This window comes from Ictidomys tridecemlineatus, chromosome 5 (assembly GCF_052094955.1).
Source record: "Ictidomys tridecemlineatus isolate mIctTri1 chromosome 5, mIctTri1.hap1, whole genome shotgun sequence".
NCBI classification, from domain to species: Eukaryota; Metazoa; Chordata; class Mammalia; order Rodentia; family Sciuridae; genus Ictidomys; species Ictidomys tridecemlineatus.
The window spans coordinates 123,290,304-123,311,339 of NC_135481.1; the positions used below are offsets into that span (position 1 = coordinate 123,290,304).

General features: G+C 60.6%; 1 long non-coding RNA gene across 25 annotated transcripts in view; it reads right to left on the minus strand.

The window, feature by feature from the left end:
* LOC144377969 (uncharacterized) overlaps positions 1-19,585 on the minus strand; it is a 29,921-nt gene extending 10,336 nt beyond the window's left edge. For 2 of the 25 annotated variants that reach the window (XR_013439324.1, XR_013439322.1), the window contains exons 1-8: positions 19,311-19,582; positions 7,712-7,845; positions 5,523-7,356; positions 5,277-5,415; positions 4,467-5,172; positions 1,281-4,345; positions 508-1,168; positions 184-407 (exon numbers count right to left, since the gene is read on the minus strand). This is a non-coding gene — a long non-coding RNA (uncharacterized LOC144377969). Of the gene's footprint in view, positions 1-183; positions 408-507; positions 1,169-1,280; positions 4,346-4,466; positions 5,225-5,276; positions 5,461-5,522; positions 7,357-7,711; positions 7,846-17,818; positions 17,919-18,408; positions 19,269-19,310 lie in introns of those variants that run through there. The other 23 variants (XR_013439345.1, XR_013439343.1, XR_013439338.1 and 20 more) reach the window with 23 other exon arrangements.
* Between the last annotated feature and the right edge of the window lie 1,451 nt (positions 19,586-21,036).

Here is a 21,036-nt window from a genome sequence, read left to right on the forward strand (position 1 = left end):
GCTAGATGCCCAAAGTCTCCTCTCCAACCACCGTGGGAATTCAACCAGAAACAGAAATCGAAGGACACTTCAAGTCACAAGAGCAACAAAACATCCCGAAGCCATGAACTCCAAAGGAGATCTCCAAAGAAACCAGAAAATGTGTTTAGACGAATAAATGAAAACGCAGCGTACAGAACTTACGGGGGGCAACCAAAGCCAGCGACACTGCCCGGAAAGTCACTCGCACCCAGGAAGGACGGTGAAGGCAGAGCAGAAACGAATTAGAGAAACGGCGCGCTGAGCCGGCAGACCAGGCCGCATTCTCCTGAGCACGATGGGTTCCTTAGAAAGAGGAATCGATGTGCTGGGCGTGGGTCGGTAGTGGGGCGTTGGCGTGGCACGCTCAAGGGCCTGGGCCAGATCTCCTGAGCCACAGAAAATGAAAACGGTTCTATCCATGGGGGCAGCAAGTGGACCCCATGCCCTAAACCACAGACTTAAAATGGCAGATCTTAGTGCACTCACCAAGAAGGAGAGGAGCTCCAGCCACCGACGTCCATGGACTGTGGATCTTACCAAGGGCCAGGAGGGAAGGCTATCTGCAATGGCTACCAGCAAGGCAGGGGCTGAGAGGAAGTGGACACGTCTGTGGCAAGGAAAAGCTCACCAAACTGGCCCAAGGTGAGCTGGGAACACTACTAGACTCAAGACAAACAGAGACTGCATTAGAACTAAAAATCTCCCATAACCTAGCAAGGCCCCATCTCAAAATAAGGACTATAAAGGGCTGGCGCTGGGGCTCAGTGGCCATTTGTCCCCGGTCCCCTTCCCTGTGACGAAGAGAAAAAGAAAAGCCAGGTCCGGGGCCACCATTTGGTGAATTCTACCAAGTGTCCAAAAAATGAACATCAGTCCTTCATAAACTCTTCTAGACACAAAAAAGAGGAGGGGACGCTTCCCAGCTCATCGGGAGGCCAGGATGACTTGAGCCCCCCGCAAAGACATCGCAGTGAAGAAAAGGGAAGGGGCCAGAGTCGCCGGTGAACTCGCCTGTGGATATAGATCTAGAACTTTCTGTGTGCCAGGAGACTGACCGCAGCAGGTGTGAAAAGGACCGCCTGCCATGGCCACGCAGGATGCATCCCGGGACGCCTTCATCTTACAGAGACCTCTGCATTGGGATATCCTGTTGACAGAAGGGAGGACAGAAACCACCGCTCATCTCAGACAGTAGGAAAGAGGAGCCCAGCCCAGGACTGTGCACAACACCCCACAGACCAGCCTCACAAGCTGCCCACCTGAAGGAGACTTCCTCAAAGACCCCGTCAGCTTGGTGCTTGGCCCAGAAAGCTAATCTCCCTCTCAGGACCCGGAGCCGGATGAGGACTCTGTTGTCCCTTCTTATGGCTCGTGTGCTGGAAGCTCCGGCGGGAAACAAGGAAGGAGATGAGATGGGCGCACGGGACGACAAGACAGGAAGCAGGCCTGGCTGTGTCTCCAGGTGACGTAATTTCACTGATAGAAGATCCCAAAGACTCCACAGTCAGAAACCCGACAGAACTGCCCGGGCTGAGCAGGGTCGCAGGGTCCCGAGGAGCACGCTGGACGGTCCGTCTCTGCACCAGCAAAGAGCACCGTGGAAATAAAGGGGAAATCCCACTCTGACAGCATCAAAAAGGAAAACCCTTGGGTATCACTGTCACAGAAGTGTGCGACTTGCACCCTGGGAGTTATAAACATTGTTGAAAGAAATTAAAGGCAATCGAAATTAATGGAAGACTTACTGTTATCACAACAGGCTCCTCAAATGGAGCTACCGATTCACTGTGGTCCCTAGGACGTAACCGGCCAGTTTGTTACGGAAACTGACAAGCTGACCGTAAGTTCACCTGGACACGGGAGGAAGCCGACGGGCAGAGCAGAAATGGAGAGGGAGAACGAGGCGGAGGAGCCACTCCTGACGGCAGGACCCCCCGGAAGCTGTGGTGGGGAACCCTGGCTCAGGGACAGACAGGCAGCCCCAGGGGTGGAGCTGGGCTGCAGAAACCAGCGCTGCGCGGCCGACTGGCTTTCCACAGGCACCAGGGCAGATAACGAAGAGGATGATCGTTCCAGGTCAACATCAGAGAGAATTTGGGCCCCGAAATCATCATGTACTGAGTAACGCTCAGCACAGATCCTAGACCTAAGGTGGGAACTGGGACAATCCCAGCAGAAAACAAGACAGGGCTGGGTGGCACGGGGCGCGGGGCGTGGGCCCAACTCCACACTGGGGGAAGAGCTAGGGACCAGGATGGCCCGGTGTAGATTGTGTTGGCAGGAGGCGTCCCCGATGGACGAGTCTGTGGGGAGAGAGTGGGTGGGAGGTCCACAGGGCTGGGGCGGGGAGGGCACTGCCCAGCCCAGTGGTGCCAGTGGGAGGTGGGTTGCTGGGAGACCCTGCTATACCTGGAGATGGGTGTTCATCCAGAACCAGAACCTCCCTGTCACTGAAAGAAGCCCCCCTCCACCCCCAGGTGGGCCTAGGAGCGGCCTGGGTGAGCCCTCTGACAGGGCTTGGTCCCTGAGGTCAGTCATCACAGATAGGGTGACAGGCTGGCTTACAGACGGCATGGGCTTGTCCAGCCCAGGGCACAACCAGCACCTCGAGGGCTCAGCGTGCCTGCAAGGACGCGGCTGTCCACGGGCACACCAGCAGCCTTGACCCCAGCACACGTGAGAGGCCAGTGTCCTTCCCGCAGGACCTCGGCCAGACCTGCCCTCCCTACTTCCAGGCTGGCCAGGGAATGGAGAGGGGCACTTGGGGACATGGGGTGTACTGTGCTCTTCTCTCCTCGTGGGATGGGGGGTGGGAGCGACCGCTAATGGATAAGGGTCTCTTCCCCGAGAAACAGCGGAGTCCTCAATTCAGATGGGCCTGGTGGCACCACAGCCTGTGGGCAGGCGAGAACACACCAGGGTGCCCTTTAATGGGTGGCCACGTGGCAGGTCACTTATACCTCAGCAAAGCCGCTCTCAAAGGTCCCCGGGACCGCGAGGTCAGACTCACTTCATCTATGCAAGGATCCCAGTGTCACCTTGAGTTTTAGGGGGCAGACGGAAGGCAGCAAACCTCCAGCTCACTTTATGAGGTCAGAGAAATGTAAATCACATAATTAAGAGAACAGAGAAAGACTTCTGCAAAACGAGTCACTATATAAAACAGAATCCAAAGAGAGTCTTAGCAAGTGGAATCCAGAGATACCAGTGCCCAGTGACCAGGAAGGCAAGGACAGTTCACCCTGGGAAATCCAGCTCCTCCGGGCAGGCTGACCACCCACACACAATGCCCCCCGCAGCGGCAGGAGAGGCCTTGGACAAAGCTCAGAGGTCAGTCCCACACACAACCCTGAGTGAAATAACGCTAAGAGGAAACTACTTAAGTCCCAGCCGCCAGCTCCGGGGAGTGGGCCCTCCAGACCCCGACATCTTGCACATCCCCTTGAGGGCCCCCAGCCCACCTTGACGAGGTCTGATCCGAGTTCTGCTGTGTGACCCCTGTAGGAAAGGGTGGCGCACCGGGGAGGAGGCCCCGAGTCAGCTCCTGTTGCTCCTGCCTGTGGGGTACACTGTGCTCCTGCCCCCCATCATGGACCCAGCACCCACCCTCACCCCCTCATTCAGCTTGAGTCGCAGGCCTCTGTGCAGCTCCATGGAAGGTCTGTGGCCAGGAAGGCTCCTCCTCCTCAGCTGGACACCACTCGTGCACTTTGGGGTCATCTTGACCCAGAACCAAGGCCCTACAGATCTTGCCTTTGCCGTCTGTGGAAGGCACTGTCTGACCCCCTGGGCACCCTTACTGCCCACTCTAAGGGGATGGGGGCAGCCAACGTCACAGTTTCCTGCAGCTGCCCTCTAGGAACTGCTTGGAAAAATGGTCTCCAAGTCACAAAACACTAAACTCTCCATCAAAATGCAGAGGTAGCCAGGGAGGCCCGGCTCTCACTTTGGAGCTGCACTGGGAGCCTGGCCGTCGCAATAGGGAAAGGAGACGCAGGGTGCGCAGGCTGGAGGAGAAGGAAGCACTCCGCTCCCTGGTCCGTTTTTGCCTCCTGGGATGGAACCTCACACAGGCCAGCGAGTGCTCTACCGCTGAGATCCACCTGCAGCTCAAACACCTGGTTTTTATAAACCCAGGGTTCGGGTCAGGTTTTTCACTGCTGTGATCTGACCAGAACAATTTTAGGGAAGACAAGTTTATTTGGGGGCTCAGGGTTTCAGAGGTCTCCACTCCTCGGGCTCCAGGTGAGGCTGGACATCATGGCGGAGTGTGTGGCGGAGGCGAGCAGCTCACAGGGTGACCAGGAAGCAGAGAGACTCCTCTCTACGGTTTCAAATAGAGACCCAAAGCCATGCCCAGTGCCACCTCCCAGCCAGAGCCGCCACTCCAGGCACGACTCAGTCCCACCAGGGGGTTGACCCACTGATGGGGTTGAGACTCTCACCGTCCATCATTTCTCCCCTGAATCTTCTCGCACTGCCTCACACATGAGCTTTTGGGGGTCGCCTCACACCCAGCCAGACCACCAGACATTGGAGGTCCTGATTGGAGTTAACATAAATGTGCTGAGGCGAGACGATGTCATCTGGTCACACAGAAATCAACATCATCTCTTCAGATAATAGGAATCTGGGGATGGAGAGGACGGGAAACCAGTCTGACCACAACAGCGGGCACGAGCCCTGAGATTGGCACGAGGGTGCTGGGCTTGTGTGCCTGGCTCCATCCAGAACATCCCTCCCCACCCCGCCCCCCCCCCCCCGTCTTCCTCATAGCTGCCCCATCCCCTGGGCTTCCTGGGAGGTCAGGCCAATGGGAGGTGCTGACCGAGATGGAACCACAGGAGGAGGGGCCGCGCAGGGTCTCTGTCCCTCCCTCCCCAGTTACTCCGGCAATGGCTGCTACCCTTGGTGGCTGGAGCACACCCCCAATCCACTTTCTCTGTGGTCTCGATGGCGCCGGGGAGCCCTCGCCATGGTGGGCCCCCTCCACCTGTGCCTCCATCCCCGCCCTGGGCTTCTCCACCGTGTACGGCTTCTCCGTCTCCCACCCTATAACCACTCCCTGCATGAAATTCCCTCTGCTGAAGGGCCTGGCATGGTTCCTGGTGTCCAGGTAAGATTCTGACTGATACAATCCGCATGCAGAGGCTGGGCGGGAAGAAGAGGGAGGGGTCAGGCCAGCGGGACACTCAGGGAGACCCTGTCCCAAATAGAACAAAAGGGCTGAGGTGAGGCTCATGGAGGGGCCTTGCCTCGGGTGTAGGAGCCTTGGGTTCCATCTCCAGTGCTGCCGGGTGCAGGGAACACAGCCTGCAGAGTGGAGAGGGCAGCAGCCGGCCACAGGAGAAGCACGCGTAGGACCACTCACCATGAGAACACTAACGATGTCATCTGATCACACAGAAGTCAACACATCATCTCTTCAGAAATAAGAATCTGGGGATGGAGAGGGCAGGAAACGAGTCTGTCCACAACATCCATCTGGATCAAAGACTCACGTGTAAAATAAAGCAGAACAAAATGAACAAATGAAAATGCTGGTGGAGGATCCAGGAGGCCGCACAGCTGGGCAGTAACCAGGCTGGCAGCCGAGCAGCACCTGGAGGAGTCCGTCTCAGATTCTGAGTAGCATCTGGGATGTGCTCAGGACAGGTCTGGGATGGACACCTGAAGTGAGGTCAGCAGAGGCTAAGCCTGCAGAAACAAAAAGCGGCTCACCATGAGCCTGGCCACCAAAAAGATGTCCCTGTAGGACACAGGGAGCCTGCACCAACCGGCAGGGAAAGCTAACGCCAAACGCACAAAGAGCCGGTCCACACGGCTAGTGGCCTGTGACAAATTCTCCACTAATCCTCGGGGTCAGGGTAGCAGCCCCTGTGTGGCCAGTGGGGCCGTGCGCTCATGTTGTTCTCAGGGAGAATTGGACACAGCTTGGAAGGAATTCTCGTGCCACCATTCAGGGGAAAACCGTCTGAGCTCTCTCAGCGCCAGGCGCTGCCCCAGCTTCGTACCAAGCACAGCACGGATGACAGGCGTCCGTCTCTCACAGTCCTGGAGGCTGAAGCCAGGTGCCAGGGCGTGGCGGCTTCTCCTGAGCCTCTCTCCTGGGTTCATAGACGGCCACCTGTGACAGGTGTCCTCACAGGGTCGTCCCTGTGTCTGTGTCCTGACCTCTTGAGGACTCTGAAGGACACCTGAGACCTGACTTTACCATGACCCCCTCCTCAGGGTCCAAAGCCCAGGCGCCCTCGGAGGCCCCGAGGGCTGGAACCTCCTGAGAGGGACTCCGAGGAGCGTTCCTGCAGTCCTGGGACTTCTGCGCTGGTCTGGGAAGAGGTGGGGCAGGAGGCTCCTGTCTGGCGTTGTTCAGAGGCAGGAAAATGACCTCAGACCCCAAACCAGGGGATCCCCAGGGAAGTGCTCCAAATCTGAGCAAGATGAGGGCCACTCACCTGGGGCGGGCGGTGTGCAAGGGGCCGCGGGGCCAGGCTTCTACCGGCAAAGGCTGCGGGCCTGGGTGGGAGCTGGTAAGGGGAAGGGGCGGGTGGAGGGCAAAAGCACAGAAAAGGAAAGGGGGCGGCACGAGGACGGAGAGGGGCCGTGGAGAGCAGCCGCCAGGAGGGGCCCCACACACACCCCACATAGGCTCAGCAGGGAGCCCTGTCAGCACCCAGACCTGCAGGCCTGGCTGGCCCCGAGGGGACGGGCAGGCTGGGGCACCTGGAGAGGGCTGCTGCCTCCTCCCAGGCAGCCCTGCCGATCCCGCCCTGGGTTTATGGACGGACTGCACACCAGCACAGCACACGCCGGCCCTCCAGGGCCAACAGGTGCCCAACACCGATTAAGCACTGTCCCTTCCCAGCTTCCTCCAGGACGGCAGCCACCGCCACCTCCTCCCTCTCCTCCTCTCCCCCGCCCCCTCTTCCGTCCCCCTTCTACACAGTGCAGCGTCCATGCCCGAGCTTCCTAGGGCACGTCCACTGCCAGTGGATGTTCCTGCAGCCTGCGGGCTGTTTGGTCCTCTTGATCATATCTACGTCCCCACAGGGCATGTGCCTTCCAGGCCCCTCCCAAGGGCAGCCAGGACAGGACATGCAGGATCCCCCAGCTCTGCTCCAGGCCAGCTCCCAGGACCTCACTGGCCAGTCCAGACCAGTTCAAGGAGGTCTCAACCTGTCAACTCGGGGGACATCTGACTCTCTGTTGTCAGAGGTCAACACTTAGACTTGGGGTGGGGTGAAGGGAACAGGTGCTGAGGCCCAGTGTCTTCCACAGGAGGACGGGGTCAGCAGGGGAGCACACAGGAGTCAGCAAAAGCACCGCCTGGTCCTGCTGGAGGAGGGACACCAGGAGAAGCCCTGACTCCCACAGTGGTCCCCCTGGGCCTTGCCCAACCCGCCCAGCTCCAATCCCCCAGCCCACCTCCCCTTGGACAGGCAGGTTCTACTGGGGGACCTGGGCACAGAACGTGAGGCAGTGTGCCTGCTCGGCCCTAGGGACAGCACCCAGGGTGGCTCAGGACAAGCCGACGGCCTCTGAGCCTCAGCACCAGGCTGTGGGTAGCAGGGTGCCACAAGGTGCCACAGTGGTGGGGTGTTTCCATCACTAGTGAAGCCAGCAGAGCTCAGCCAGAGGACAGGGGTGGTCCCTGAGACCCGAGGAAAGGGTCCCGGCGCACCCGGCACACCTGGAAGTGATTTCAGCATTAATGAGCCCGTGGACTCTCCCCCTGGGGCCGCTCTGCGCTGCACTGTTGCTTCAGGTTGATTTGTTTATCTACCTCTGTGCGGACGGAGCCTGGCATCCAAGATGGCACTGTGACTGTCAGGAAAAGCAGGAGAATGTCAGGAGTGACGGACCTTTGTTCATCCAAGGGTGAGAACCTCAGGCCTGGTGAGCTGCCGCCCGGTGGGCCCAGCCCCTCCTGCTCTGCAGAGAACACAGCCTCAGAGGGCCTGCAGAAGGGGCTGGGCCCCGGGCTCAGGGCCTGGGCACCCATGTGGCTCCGCTGCACCCTCAAGGATTCGGGAGAGAGGAGGGCAGGAGGGGAGAAAGGAAGAACAGAACAGTGTGGCCTCGCGCCCATGGTGGGAAAGCAGGGTGCACGTTCACTTAGGAGAAGGGCCCCCCACTGTCCACGAGTAGAAGAGGCCCTGACACACTCTTTAACACAGAGGAAGACATTCACAGACGGAGCCGTCACCAAAGATCAACTGAAACGACTCCTTCAGGAGGAGAATTCTGGAATAGGCAATCTGTCAAGACAGAGGCACGTTAGTGGCTGCGAGGGGTGGAGGAGGGGGAGGCCACTGATGGACGCAGGGTTTCTTTTGGAGATGATGAAAATATTGTAAAGTTAGATTATGGTCATAGTGTGCACGATTTACTGATTGCAGTGAATATTCTAAAATCCACTAAACTCTTCAGTTAGAAAGACACCTAGGAGGAATGAATAATAAGGTCCTCCCTCCATAGATGAGGAAACGCGGCTCGGACAGGTTGGCCACTCTCGCCCAGGCCTTGGGGAGCTGGCTGAGAAAGGCTCCTTGTGCACTTGCCCTCTGCCAACAGGCCTGGCTAGATCCCCTGCAGCGGGGAACCCACCCCCCAGGGCCTCTGCCACCCACCTCCATGCAGCCCCTCTGCAGGAGCAGGTCTAGGGGCTTAGAGGCAGCTGCGCAGGGGGCTGAGGAGGGAGGCGAAGCAGGCAGGGAGAGCAGGAGACAGAGGGCTGAGCCCACCTGCCCCGGCCTGGCCCATCTGCCTGAAGCCAGGACCCTTTCACACAGGACTGGGACGCACTGAGGGGCTCCTGGATCCCAGGCTGCTCCCAGATACTGAGGCAGAGCCCAGCTTCCTGGGCAGGCAGGTGGAGCTGGAAGACACAGGTGCGGACAGGTAAGTCCCTTCCTGGCCCAATCCAGGCCTGCCTGTCAGTGTCAGCCCCAGGACACCACTGCCCTGCAGACCTCCTTCTTCTCAGGTGCTGGGGTACCCCAGGTGGAAAGACACCCCTAAAGGGTGAATCCTTCTGGCCCCTTCTGCAGCGGGGCTTCATTTCCTCAGCTTTCCATTTGCTAACTTTTAGGCAGATGGGAAAGGTCAGCAGTGTCCAGCCCATGATTGCCGCAGTCCTACACCCAAGTCACTGGCGATGTCCTGGGAACCCTCAAAGCTTTCACACAGCACGGGGACGCTTGCCCCGTCAGATCTGCAGACTGGCAGGCCAGCACGGCTCTGGGACCACGTCATTGCTGCGGCTGGCGAGATGCTGATTGCTCCTGATTCCAGGTAATTGAGTTCCCTCCGAGTGGGACAAGCAAGCAATATGATTTCTGGGATGATCAGATCCTGCCAGGGCCTGAACAAAGCCACTGAATCATGGGATTGGAAAGAGTGAGCCTCGTGCTGCAGCCACTTCATTCCCAGTGAGAAGATTGCTCCCCGCGGCCCTGGGCGGGCGTGGAGGTAGATAGATGCATCTTGGCTCATTCCTGGGAGGCCCCCCTGCAGATGCTCCCTGCGAGGGTGACTCCTGACCCCAGCTCACCTGCCAGCACCAGGGTCGCAGAGAGACACCAGCCAGATCCAAGCCATTGTGCATTGAGACCAGGGGACATGGCCCCCACCAGCCCTCACTGCACAGGCACAGAAGCCTCTGGCCCCTCAGGTTCTTCTAGAGCTTGGTGGGGGCTCTGCCAGAGATTCCTGTCCCTCCAAGCCTGCAGAGTGGCCCTAAGCCACTTCTCGAAGGTACTTGGGCCCCAATGGCCCCTGGGGACCTCCAGACTCCTGGTGCAGTGCCTCTGTGCCTAGACCTCGAGGGGTGGAGGGGTGGAAGAAGGGGAGGCCTCTTCCTCTAGGTCTGCCATCGGGGAGGGTCTGCCCCAGAGGAGTTACTGCCCAGACCACCTCCTCCAAGGCAGCAAGTGACACGGGGCGCAGCTCAGCAGTGGGTGGTACCATGACCCACAGGCCCAGGTGCCCAGTAGCCTGGTCCTAGAGCAGGTCCCCAGCTGCCCCGTGGCCTGCTCACAAGCCCAGCAAGGAACCAGAGAGAAATAGAGTATCCAGTGGGAACCCAGGGATCAGAAGGGGACAGGGGCTCTCCTAGGCCTTAGGTCCACCCTCCTGGGCTTCTAACAGACTGAGGGCTGAGAAGAACAGAGAGGCCAGGACGCGTGGGAGCTCACTGGGGCTGCAGCGGAGCAGGCGGTGGTGAGGGGCAGAGGCGGGGCAGAGGCGGGGCACGGCCTGGAGGACAGGAGCAGCCTTCCCAGCAGCAAGCTCTCTTAGAAGCCCTCCTCACTGAGCCCAGGGCTCTCTCTCGGCCCCGGGGGGCTCTCAGTGCAGAAGTAAGCCAAGCCTGGGGAGCCTCTGGCCAGGGTGGACGACAGCTCTCCTGGGGGGCCCCTCCTGCCGGGGACGAGGGAGGGCGAGCCGGCTCGCAGCCCTCACCCAGCCGGCGGTCTCACCTTCCTGCTCCTCTCCCACCCTGCAGTGCCCCCTGCAGGTCCCCTCACCCCACCTGCCCCTGACCTTAGCTATGTCAAGGATGCTCCATCCTCTGGGGTGGGAGAGACCTGGGCCTCCCTGGCCTCGCTGACCTCCGGGGTAAGCTCGGGCAGAGCCCCTCCTCAGCTGCATTTCTGCTTCTATAAGAGGCAGCAGGTTGACCAGAAGTCCCCGGGGTTCTTCTCAAATCCCAGAGGAGATGCTCCCCAGCCCCTCATGGAGGATGCCCCCAGGTCCCAAAGCCCAGGATGCCTCAGAATTTGGAGGTCACCTCTGGAGGAGTGCAGCAGGCCAGTCGACCTGCAGGGAGTGGCCCAGAGAAGCAGCCCCAGGGTCCTCCATGGGCAGCTCTCCAGATGTTTGGAGGTGTCTCTGGAAGATGCCGTCTGGCTGCAACCTCCGCTCATGGCCCTCCATGTGGCCTCTGAGACCACAGGACAGGTCCCTCCGCCCACCCACCCAGCACACAGGACCCCAGGTGACCGCAGAGGGAGCCGAGAGCACTCCTGGGGACCCAGGCTGCCGCTCACTTACGCTTGGGGTTTAATGATCGCCCGGTTCTATAATTAGATATTAAAAATCTCACTGTGCCTTCATAAAATAACATGGAACGAATAATAAAGTATCGCAGTTATAAAGTCATCAAAATGTAATAAAATGGTGTTATTACAAAGGCTTAAATTTTAACGACGGTTTTTTAGTATGTCACTTAGTATGTAATTAAAGTTACAAAATAAGATGGAGTAATTAACATGGAGACTCGAGGCTGCGGGGGGCAAAGGCCGCGGGGATCCCAGCTCAGAGTTGGCATGTGAAGAAGCCGGCCTGCCCAGGAGGCTGTGGCCTTGGTCAGGGGTCTGGCCAGGCCTAGGATGACCTCCTGCCATAGGGGTGAGGGGCTCCAGAGGCCACAGGCTTGGGGCTTGAGAGACCCACTCACATCTCCTCAGTGCCCACAGGCCTCCTGGGTGCCCACACCTCCTCAGTCCCAAACCTCCTCAGTGCCCACATCTCCTCAGTGCCCACATCTCTTCAATGCCCACACCTCCTCAGTGCCCACATCTCCTCAGTCCCCACATCTCCTCAGTCCCCACACCTCCTCAGTGCCCACACCTCCTCAGTCCCCACACCTCCTCAGTCCCCACACCTCCTCAGTGCCCACACCTCCTCAGTCCCCTCACCTCCTCAGTGCCCACATCTCCTCAGTCCCCACATCTCCTCAGTCCCCTCACCTCCTCAGTGCCCACATCTCCTCAGTCCCCACATCTCCTCAGTGCCCACACCTCCTCAGTGCCCACATCTCCTCAGTCCCCACACCTCCTCAGTCTCCACATCTCCTCAGTCCCCACATCTCCTCAGTCCCCACACCTCCTCAGTGCCCACATCTCCTCAGTCCCCACACCTCCTCAGTGCCCACACCTCCTCAGTGCCCACATCTCCTCAGTCCCCACACCTCCTCAGTCCCCACATCTCCTCAGTCCCCACATCTCCTCAGTCCCCACATCTCCTCAGTGCCCACACCTCCTCAGTCCCCACACCTCCTCAGTCCCCACATCTCCTCAGTGCCCACACCTCCTCAGTGCCCACACCTCCTCAGTCCCCACACCTCCTCAGTGCCCACACCTCCTCAGTGCCCACACCTCCTAAGTCCCCACACCTCCTCAGTCCCCACACCTCCTCAGTGCCCACACCTCCTCAGTCCCCACATCTCCTCAGTGCCCACACCTCCTCAGTCCCCACATCTCCTCAGTGCCCACACCTCCTCAGTCCCACACATCCTCAGTCCCCACACCTCCTCAGTCCCCACACCTCCTCAGTGCCCACATCTCCTCAGTGCCCACACCTCCTCAGTGCCCACACCTCCTCAGTGCCCACATCTCCTCAGTGCCCACATCTCCTCAGTCCCCACACCTCCTCAGTGCCCACACCTCCTCAGTGCCCACACCTCCTCAGTGCCCACACCTCCTCAGTGCCCACACATCCTCAGTGCCCACACCTCCTCAGTCCCCACACCTCCTCAGTGCCCACACCTCCTCAGTCCCCACATCTCCTCAGTCCCCACATCTCCTCAGTGCCCACACCTCCTCAGTCCCCACACCTCCTCAGTGCCCACACCTCCTCAGTGCCCACACCTCCTCAGTCCCCACACCTCCTCAGTGCCCACACCTCCTCAGTGCCCACACCTCCTCAGTGCCCACATCTCCTCAGTGCCCACACCTCCTCAGTCCCCACACCTCCTCAGTCCCCACACCTCCTCAGTGCCCACATCTCCTCAGTGCCCACATCTCCTTGGTGCCCACACCTCCTCGGTCCCCACACCTCCTCAGTGCCCATATCTCCTCAGTCCCCACATCTCCTCAGTGCCCACACCTCCTCAGTCCCCACACCTCCTCAGTCCCCACATCTCCTCAGTGCCCACACCTCCTCAGTGCCCACACCTCCTCAGTGCCCACATCTCCTCAGTGCCCACACCTCCTCAGTCCCCACACATCCTCAGTCCCCACACCTCCTCAGTCCCCACACCTCCTCAGTGCCCACACCTCCTCAGTGCCCACACCTCCTCAGTGCCCACAGCTCCTCAGTGCCCACATCTCCTCAGTGCCCACATCTCCTCAGTCCCCACACCTCCTCAGTGCCCACACCTCCTCAGTGCCCACACCTCCTCAGTGCCCACACCTCCTCAGTGCCCACACCTCCTCAGTCCCCACACCTCCTCAGTGCCCACACCTCCTCAGTCCCCACATCTCCTCAGTCCCCACATCTCCTCAGTGCCCACACCTCCTCAGTCCCCACACCTCCTCAGTGCCCACACCTCCTCAGTGCCCACACCTCCTCAGTGCCCACACCTCCTCAGTCCCCACACCTCCTCAGTGCCCACACCTCCTCAGTGCCCACATCCCTCAGTGCCCACATCTCCTCAGTGCCCACACCTCCTCAGTCCCCACATCTCCTCAGTCCCCACATCTCCTCAGTCCCCACATCTCCTCAGTCCCCTCACCTCCTCAGTCCCCACACCTCCTCAGTCCCCACATCTCCTCAGTGCCCACACCTCCTCAGTGCCCACACCTCCTCAGTGCCCACACCTCCTCAGTCCCCACACCTCCTCAGTGCCCACATCTCCTCAGTGCCCACACCTCCTCAGTCCCCACACCTCCTCAGTCCCCACACCTCCTCAGTGCCCACACCTCCTCAGTGCCCACACCTCCTCAGTCCCCACACCTCCTCAGTGCCCACACCTCCTCAGTGCCCACATCCCTCAGTGCCCACATCTCCTCAGTGCCCACACCTCCTCAGTCCCCACATCTCCTCAGTCCCCACATCTCCTCAGTCCCCACATCTCCTCAGTCCCCTCACCTCCTCAGTCCCCACACCTCCTCAGTCCCCACATCTCCTCAGTGCCCACACCTCCTCAGTGCCCACACCTCCTCAGTGCCCACACCTCCTCAGTGCCCACACCTCCTCAGTCCCCACATCTCCTCAGTGCCCACACCTCCTCAGTCCCCACACCTCCTCAGTCCCCACACCTCCTCAGTGCCCACACCTCCTCAGTGCCCACACCTCCTCAGTCCCCACACCTCCTCAGTGCCCACACCTCCTCAGTGCCCACATCCCTCAGTGCCCACATCTCCTCAGTGCCCACACCTCCTCAGTCCCCACATCTCCTCAGTCCCCACATCTCCTCAGTCCCCACATCTCCTCAGTCCCCACACCTCCTCAGTGCCCACACCTCCTCAGTGCCCACATCCCTCAGTGCCCACACCTCCTCAGTGCCCACACCTCCTCAGTCCCCACATCTCCTCAGTCCCCACACCTCCTCAGTCCCCTCACCTCCTCAGTGCCCACACCTCCTCAGTCCCCTCACCTCCTCAGTGCCCACATCTCCTCAGTGCCCACATCTCCTCAGTGCCCACACCTCCTCAGTCCTCACATCTCCTCAGTGCCCACATCTCCTCAGTGCCCACACCTCCTCAGTCCCCACATCTCCTCAGTGCCCACACCTCCTCAGTGCCCACATCTCCTCAGTGCCCACACCTCCTCAGTCCCCACACCTCCTCAGTCCCCACATACCTCAGTGCCCACACCTCCTCAGTCCCCACATCTCCTCAGTGCCCACACCTCCTCAGTGCCCACACCTCCTCAGTGCCCACACCTCCTCAGTGCCCACACCTCCTCAGTGCCCACATCTCCTCAGTGCCCGCATCTCCTCAGTGCCCGCATCTCCTCAGTGCCCACATCTCCTCAGTGCCCGCATCTCCTCAGTGCCCACAGGCCCCCTTGGTACCCACAGGCCATCCTTCAATGGCCAGCACCCATCTTTCATGGCCAAATGACCTGGGGCTTCTGCTGACCCTTCCACAAGCCAGAGAGCCTGGAAATGACCGCATCAGGAGTTGGCCTCAACCAGGGCCTCCCGGGAGGTGGAAGTCTGGCCCTGCGTGGGTGGCAGCCACGGGCTCCCTGCAGGCTGGCTGGCGAAGCTTCAGTTGCTGCCTTCCTGTCCCCCCACTCTTCTCTCCTCCAGGACTGTCACGATGCCCAGGGACCCAGGTTTGCTCAGGGACACCTGGGAGCCAAACTCTTGTCCCAAGCCTGCCGAGCACCAGGTGTGTTGGGTATCTGGCTCACAGGTGACCGGGCCTGGTCCAGCCTCAGGCAGGTCCCAGGCAGGGTGGGCCATGATGCGAACGCAGGGGACCTCTGATGCCCTGTGCAGCCAGGATGGGTGACGGGCAGAGGGCAAGTCCAGGGCAGTGTCCGTCATTCTTGAGTTAGAAAGTAGCTGCTTCCCCTGAGTCTCCTGAGATCTGCTGCCCAGTGCATCAGGCCCCTCGGAGCCCCAGAGAGGCCCTGCCTCAGACTGAGCACCCCGTTCTGTTGCCCTGGCCCCCCGAGGGCTGGTCTCTGGGCTGGTGGGTGCTCCTGCGTGTGGAGCAGAGCTCTGGGGACCTGCCTCTTCCCCGGCCTCCGGCGACTCTCCCTGGACAGGCATTCCCAGGAGCATCACCAGGTGGTCCACCCGGGGAGGCAGAGGGCACCCTGCTGCCCTGGGCTGTCGTAAGGTTCTCTCTGCCCCCGTGTGGCCTCCAAGCTCAAACCCCAAGCCACCTGCACCTCTGCTCGGGACAGCAGGTGTGCTTAGAAAATGGAGGCCTGGACCTCAGCCTCCCTGTGGCCAGGCAGGGCAGCCCCGGCTCTTCCAGCTGCTGCCCAGCACCAGGCCCCGGGGCCCTCTGCACGCTGTGTCTCCCTCCAGTGGACACCCCTCCTGTCCTCGTCCCTGGAGGTGAGAGCGTCTGACTGACCACAGTAGGATCTCCAGGAGGCCAGCCCTGCAGAGGGCCCTGGCAGACACCTGCAGAGGTCGGGGGCCACCCAGGCCAGGGGGAGCTGGGGAGGCGTCCCCCCAGGAACAGGGAGAGCCTTGTGTAGATCATCCTTAAAAAAGAAGCCGGGACGCTGGGGTGCCTCTCCGGGGCCCCATAAATCTGGGGAGGAGGGAGCCACGCTCAGAGGCTGAGGCTTTTGAATTTTAAATGGCCAATTTGGTCAATGAATCAATTTCAGCGGGCTGAGGGGGGCGAGGGCTGCTTTGAGGCCTGTTTAAAGCAGAGAGAGCCTCTTTGTTGGAGCTCTCCTCATCTTGCCGCCCTCTAATATTTCATCTATATTCATTTTTATGGCTTTCCAAATTATAGATGTCAGCTAAAAACTGACAGAAGGGGGCCTCCAGTGTGGGTAGAGGCCGCCCTCCTGTCGGGAGCCGGGCCCTGGGACTGCAGGCACACTCACAGCCCGACACCCCAGACCCAGGCCTGCCACTGCCTCCCGTCAGCAGCCCGAGGCTGGGCTTGTGCTGACCCCGGGCGAGGGATGAGAGGACGTCCCTGTCAACAGGGAGGAGAGAGGCCCCAGGCGACAGGGCAGAGGCCCTGGGTGCAGTGGTCTGCCTCCGGCGGGCAGTCCCCACCGTGCCCAGCCGCAGCCCCAGGACTCCACAGCTTGATAGACCAGGCCCGCTCTCGATTTCTCCAGAGATCACCAGGTAAACACCTCGACCCAGGGGTGAAGGGCCAGAGGGTCAAGACTTGAGCCTCCGCAGGCCTCAGGATCTTTGCCCAACCCTGAGGTCCTGCTGTGGAAGGCCAGCTCCGCACACCAGGACGGGGCGGCCGTCCAGTCAGACTCAGGAAAACGCGAGCCGTGGACTCGGGCAGCAGGCCCGTGTTCAGTGACATCGGGTTAAATACCGCTGCCTTTCCTGCGGCGGACGGTCCTGTCCAGGGAGGTTTTCACCTCTCAAGGTACATCTGCCGCCTCTGGGAATCTCCCACCTGGAATCTTCCATCTCCTGTCCCTCCTGTCCCTCTGTCCTGGTTTTCTTCAGATCTCTGAGCACAGAGAACATTCAAAACAGGTGTCCCAACATCTGACGGCCTTCCCATCCCCTGTTGTTTATGGTCTGGTAACTCATCTTTCTCCTATTTTCCGAGCGACAATTTCCCGCGACTTGGCTGGTCCAGGGATCCCTCACTGGATGCTGGACACTGCATTGGGCTGAGCACATGCGAACTCTGGGTGGGCTGAGAAGCCTTTAAAGAGTGTTGGACTTTGCTCCAGCAGGCAGGCAGGTCCCCTGCAGCTAAGCTGACCCTCGGAGGCCTGTCTGGGTGTCCTGGAGGCTGGGCCTGAGTAGGCTGGGCTCAGCCCTGCTGCAGAGGCAGGCGGCTCTGGGGCCACCTCTGGGGCCTCTACCTGCACCCGTGTGACCCCTGAGCTCTCCCCACTCTGGATGGTGGCACTTCAATGGCCCTGAGCTTGGCAGCTCTCTGGGGTTGCTCCTAGAGTCTCTCCCCTCGTGGAGGACAATCGGCCTCCTAGTGGAGACCCTGGGAGCCTCCCCTCCTGCCTTCCTCCCTCTCCATCTCCTCATCGATGGCAGCTCACAGGCTGTCAGAGGGATGTCCACCCATCCTGAGGGAATCTTCAGATCCATCCCAAGGGTGCGGTGGACCTCGCCTCCACCAGTGGCCCTCACACACACCACAGTCCACAGACGGCTCTCAGCACAGCAGCCTCCTGGACGTGCCTGTGGGGCACCCAAGCCTCCCCTCGCATGCTCCTCAGGTGCCACCCCACAAGCGTGCCTTGAGGGGGCGTCTCTCCTGCCTGCTTCTCTCCAGGTCTGGAAACAGCTGCCTCCCAGTCTCTGCCCTGCCTCCCGGTGGGTCAAGACAAGAGAGTGGTCTGAAAGCCACAGGAAGGAAGTGCTGCTTCTTACCTGACCACCTTGCCCTGTGAGGGCACTGACCTCCACAGCCGCCAGAGTCTGGCCTGGAACCCAGAGAAAGAACCATCTGGCCAGGTCCTTGGCATTTCACCTGGGGAAAGGGAGGCCCAGGAGGGGTGGGGCAGGGCCACTTAGCAGCTGGTGGCCACGTCTCTTCCTAGATCACACTCAGACACTGCCTTGGTGTCCTCCCCCAAGCCTGGGCACCCTGGTCACGGCGATGACCTCAGTTTATTACTCCCTGCCCAAACACACACACACACTCACACACACTCACACACACACTCACACATACACACACTCACACACTCACACACATACACACACACTCACACACACATACACACTCACACTCACACACACTCACACACATACACACACACTCACACACACATACACACTCACACTCACACACACTCACACACATACACACTCATACTCACACACTCACACGCACTGACACACACTCACATACACTCACACACTCACACACATACACACACTCACACACACACACTCACACACACACACTCACACACACACTCACACTCACACACTCATACTTAACAGCCGTTTCCTACCCAGTGTGCCCAGGGCGGGGCTGCCTCTGTGAGCCCTGTCCACACCAGCCTTCCTGCCAACATCCGGGCGGAGGTGCTGGGCCCAGAGCTCAGTGCAACGCCTGCCCCCTCAGGCCATGAGGTCACCAGAGAGGACTGATGCCAACCCTCCAAGCCAGGCCCCTGAGCACACTGTCCTGCGCACACCACAGAGCTGCCAGGCACTTGGAAGCTGAAGGCAGCAACCTCAGCCTCGGGCTCTGCTGCGCCCAGCGGTCAGACCTGCTGGGAGGGCTGGGGGCCGGGGGGCAGGTGGCGCTCTGCGGTACTGAGAGGCCAGGAGGACCGGGCAGGCCATGCAGGGGGCAGAGGAGTGACCTCCTCTGGCCAGGCCAGCCTGTTTCCTCTCCTCCAGGTCACCAGCCTGTGGAAGCCACACACTGAGCAGATGCAGGCAAGTGGGGGAGGACCTGCAGGTCAGGGCTGGAGCCCTGGGCTGGACAGCGGCCAGCAGAGCACCCTCTACTTGCTCCCAGGGCCACGACTCAGGTTGGTCCTGGGTGAGGCCGACCCGGAGCCCTGAGCGGCAAAGGCGAGGCTGCTGCAGGGGAGGGAGACCCCCCCTCGATATCCACCTCCTGATCCTGGAGCTGGTCACAGGCAAAGGGGACTCTGCAGCTGTGACTAAGATCTTGAGGGGGAGGAGCTGGGGGAGCAGGCCTGATGGCCAGAGGGGGGACACGGGCCCGGCAGACCAGGAGGGGAGCAGGGCCCGGCCACAGGCAGGGCGAGGCTTGGGACCTGGGAGAGGCGGGAGGCTCTTTTCCGGAGCTCAGAGGGACCCCGCTCTGCCCACACCTTGAACTGAAACCATGAGACCCCTCAGACTCTGGGCCCCCAGAACAGCAAGAGAAGCCACTGACCCTGGACGGACGCTGCTGCACTTGGAGCCACCAAAGCTGCAGGTCCATGGGCTCCATGGCCATCGAGGCTGGCTGCTCCCGGTCAGTGTCCTCACCCTGAAAACACTAGGAATGCGGGCTGTTGAGAAATCTCCACGTCACCCATGGCATTGCCTTGAAGCCAGGGACAGGACATGGCAGGCCAGAGCATCTCCTGCCAGTCCACAGTCACCCTGCAGCTGCTCTCCAGGGCCACCGTCCCCATCAGCTGCCACAGGCCCCTCTGTCCCCGAGGCCTGGGCGTGCTCTTCCACCCTAGCCGAGCTCCAGCGATGCCGTCTATGTCCCGAGCCACGGCGTCCGCCCCAGCACCCAGCGCGGTGGACTCAGGGTTACGTGACAGGGTCAGCAGTGCTCCCTGAGGACAAGACGTAGAGGAGGGGAAGCCTGCGGTGTTGCAGGTGGGCTGTGTTCACGGTGATGTCTCCAGATGGTCCCTGCATGGAGACATGCCAACCTGCCCCCAGCACGAGGACCTGCACCCTCCCCCAGCCAAAGGGACACAGAAAAAGCAACGGGGGCTGCCCCCCAGCCACTCTCCCGCTCAGCCCAGGGCCAGAGGGGTCACACGTGCTGAGACCTGAGGGTCTCTGAGTCTGGTCCTTGCCACCTCTCCAGATGGGGCTACGGGTCCCCAGCGGCCACACTGGCCTAACACAGCCAAGTGACCCTGACTGGGTGACCCTGGGTGGGGGGGCAGGGGGTGTCACTGCTCCAAGCCTGAGCCAGGACTGAGGAGGGAGACGGGGAACTGGTCCAGATTTGGAAAGACCAGGGCTTCTGCAAGAAGGAGCCACCTGGAAAGGCAGAGAGGCCAGGGGTCCAGGCCTTCCCTGACCTTAAGTCCCGGGACAGCCTGGGAGACCTGCCTACACCGTCAGCACTCCTTGTAGGACCTTGGGGACAACTTAAAGCCCGGGGTCATCACAAAGGAGGAATGGGTTTCCAAACAGAAACCCCACGCCCCTCCAGCCGACTCCCTGCCTGCCCTTCCTCCCACCTCGGCATTGTCCCCCACCCCAGTGCACACCGTCCTCTCCTGGTGACCTTGCCCAGGTCAGGTTCCTAGGTGCCACTGCACACCGATGGCTCCCAGCTGCCCCTAGGCCAGACCTCGGTCCCCAGCTGCAGACTCGTCTGGGGCTTCCTATATCTCTCTGCCCTTTGAAGTGCACCTCCTCGAAGCTCCCTCTGGGCAACCTCCCCAAATCCAGGTCCCTTTCATCCTTTCCCCTTATTTAGCCCAAAGAGAGCCCCCTCTCACCAGGACCCTCACCTGGGGTCAGCGGGCAGGGTCAGCATTTCACTAAGACCCTTACTGGGACACTGAAGTCTCACTGGAGCAAGAGGAGGGACAGGACAGGACTTTGAGTCACGCTGGGCCCTTGGGTCAAGAAGAGAAGGGCAGCAGGCCCAGGGACAAGCTGCCCCCTGACGTCTCCACGGGCACTGGCTGGGCCTGCCTGCCCTCGGGCAGTGTCTGCTCATGAGTGAAGCCGGGATCCTTCTCTCACAGGTGCAGCTGGGACGGCAACGACCCTATGACCACTACACCCCTGACGGCGGTTGGGCTGCAGCGGCCTTCCTGGGGCCGAGCCCCTGCTCCCCTCACCTGAGGCCAGAGGTCGTAAGTGACTCTCTGGTCTGCAGGTCTCTCTGCGCCTGCCTTCCCAGGCCCTTCCGTGGC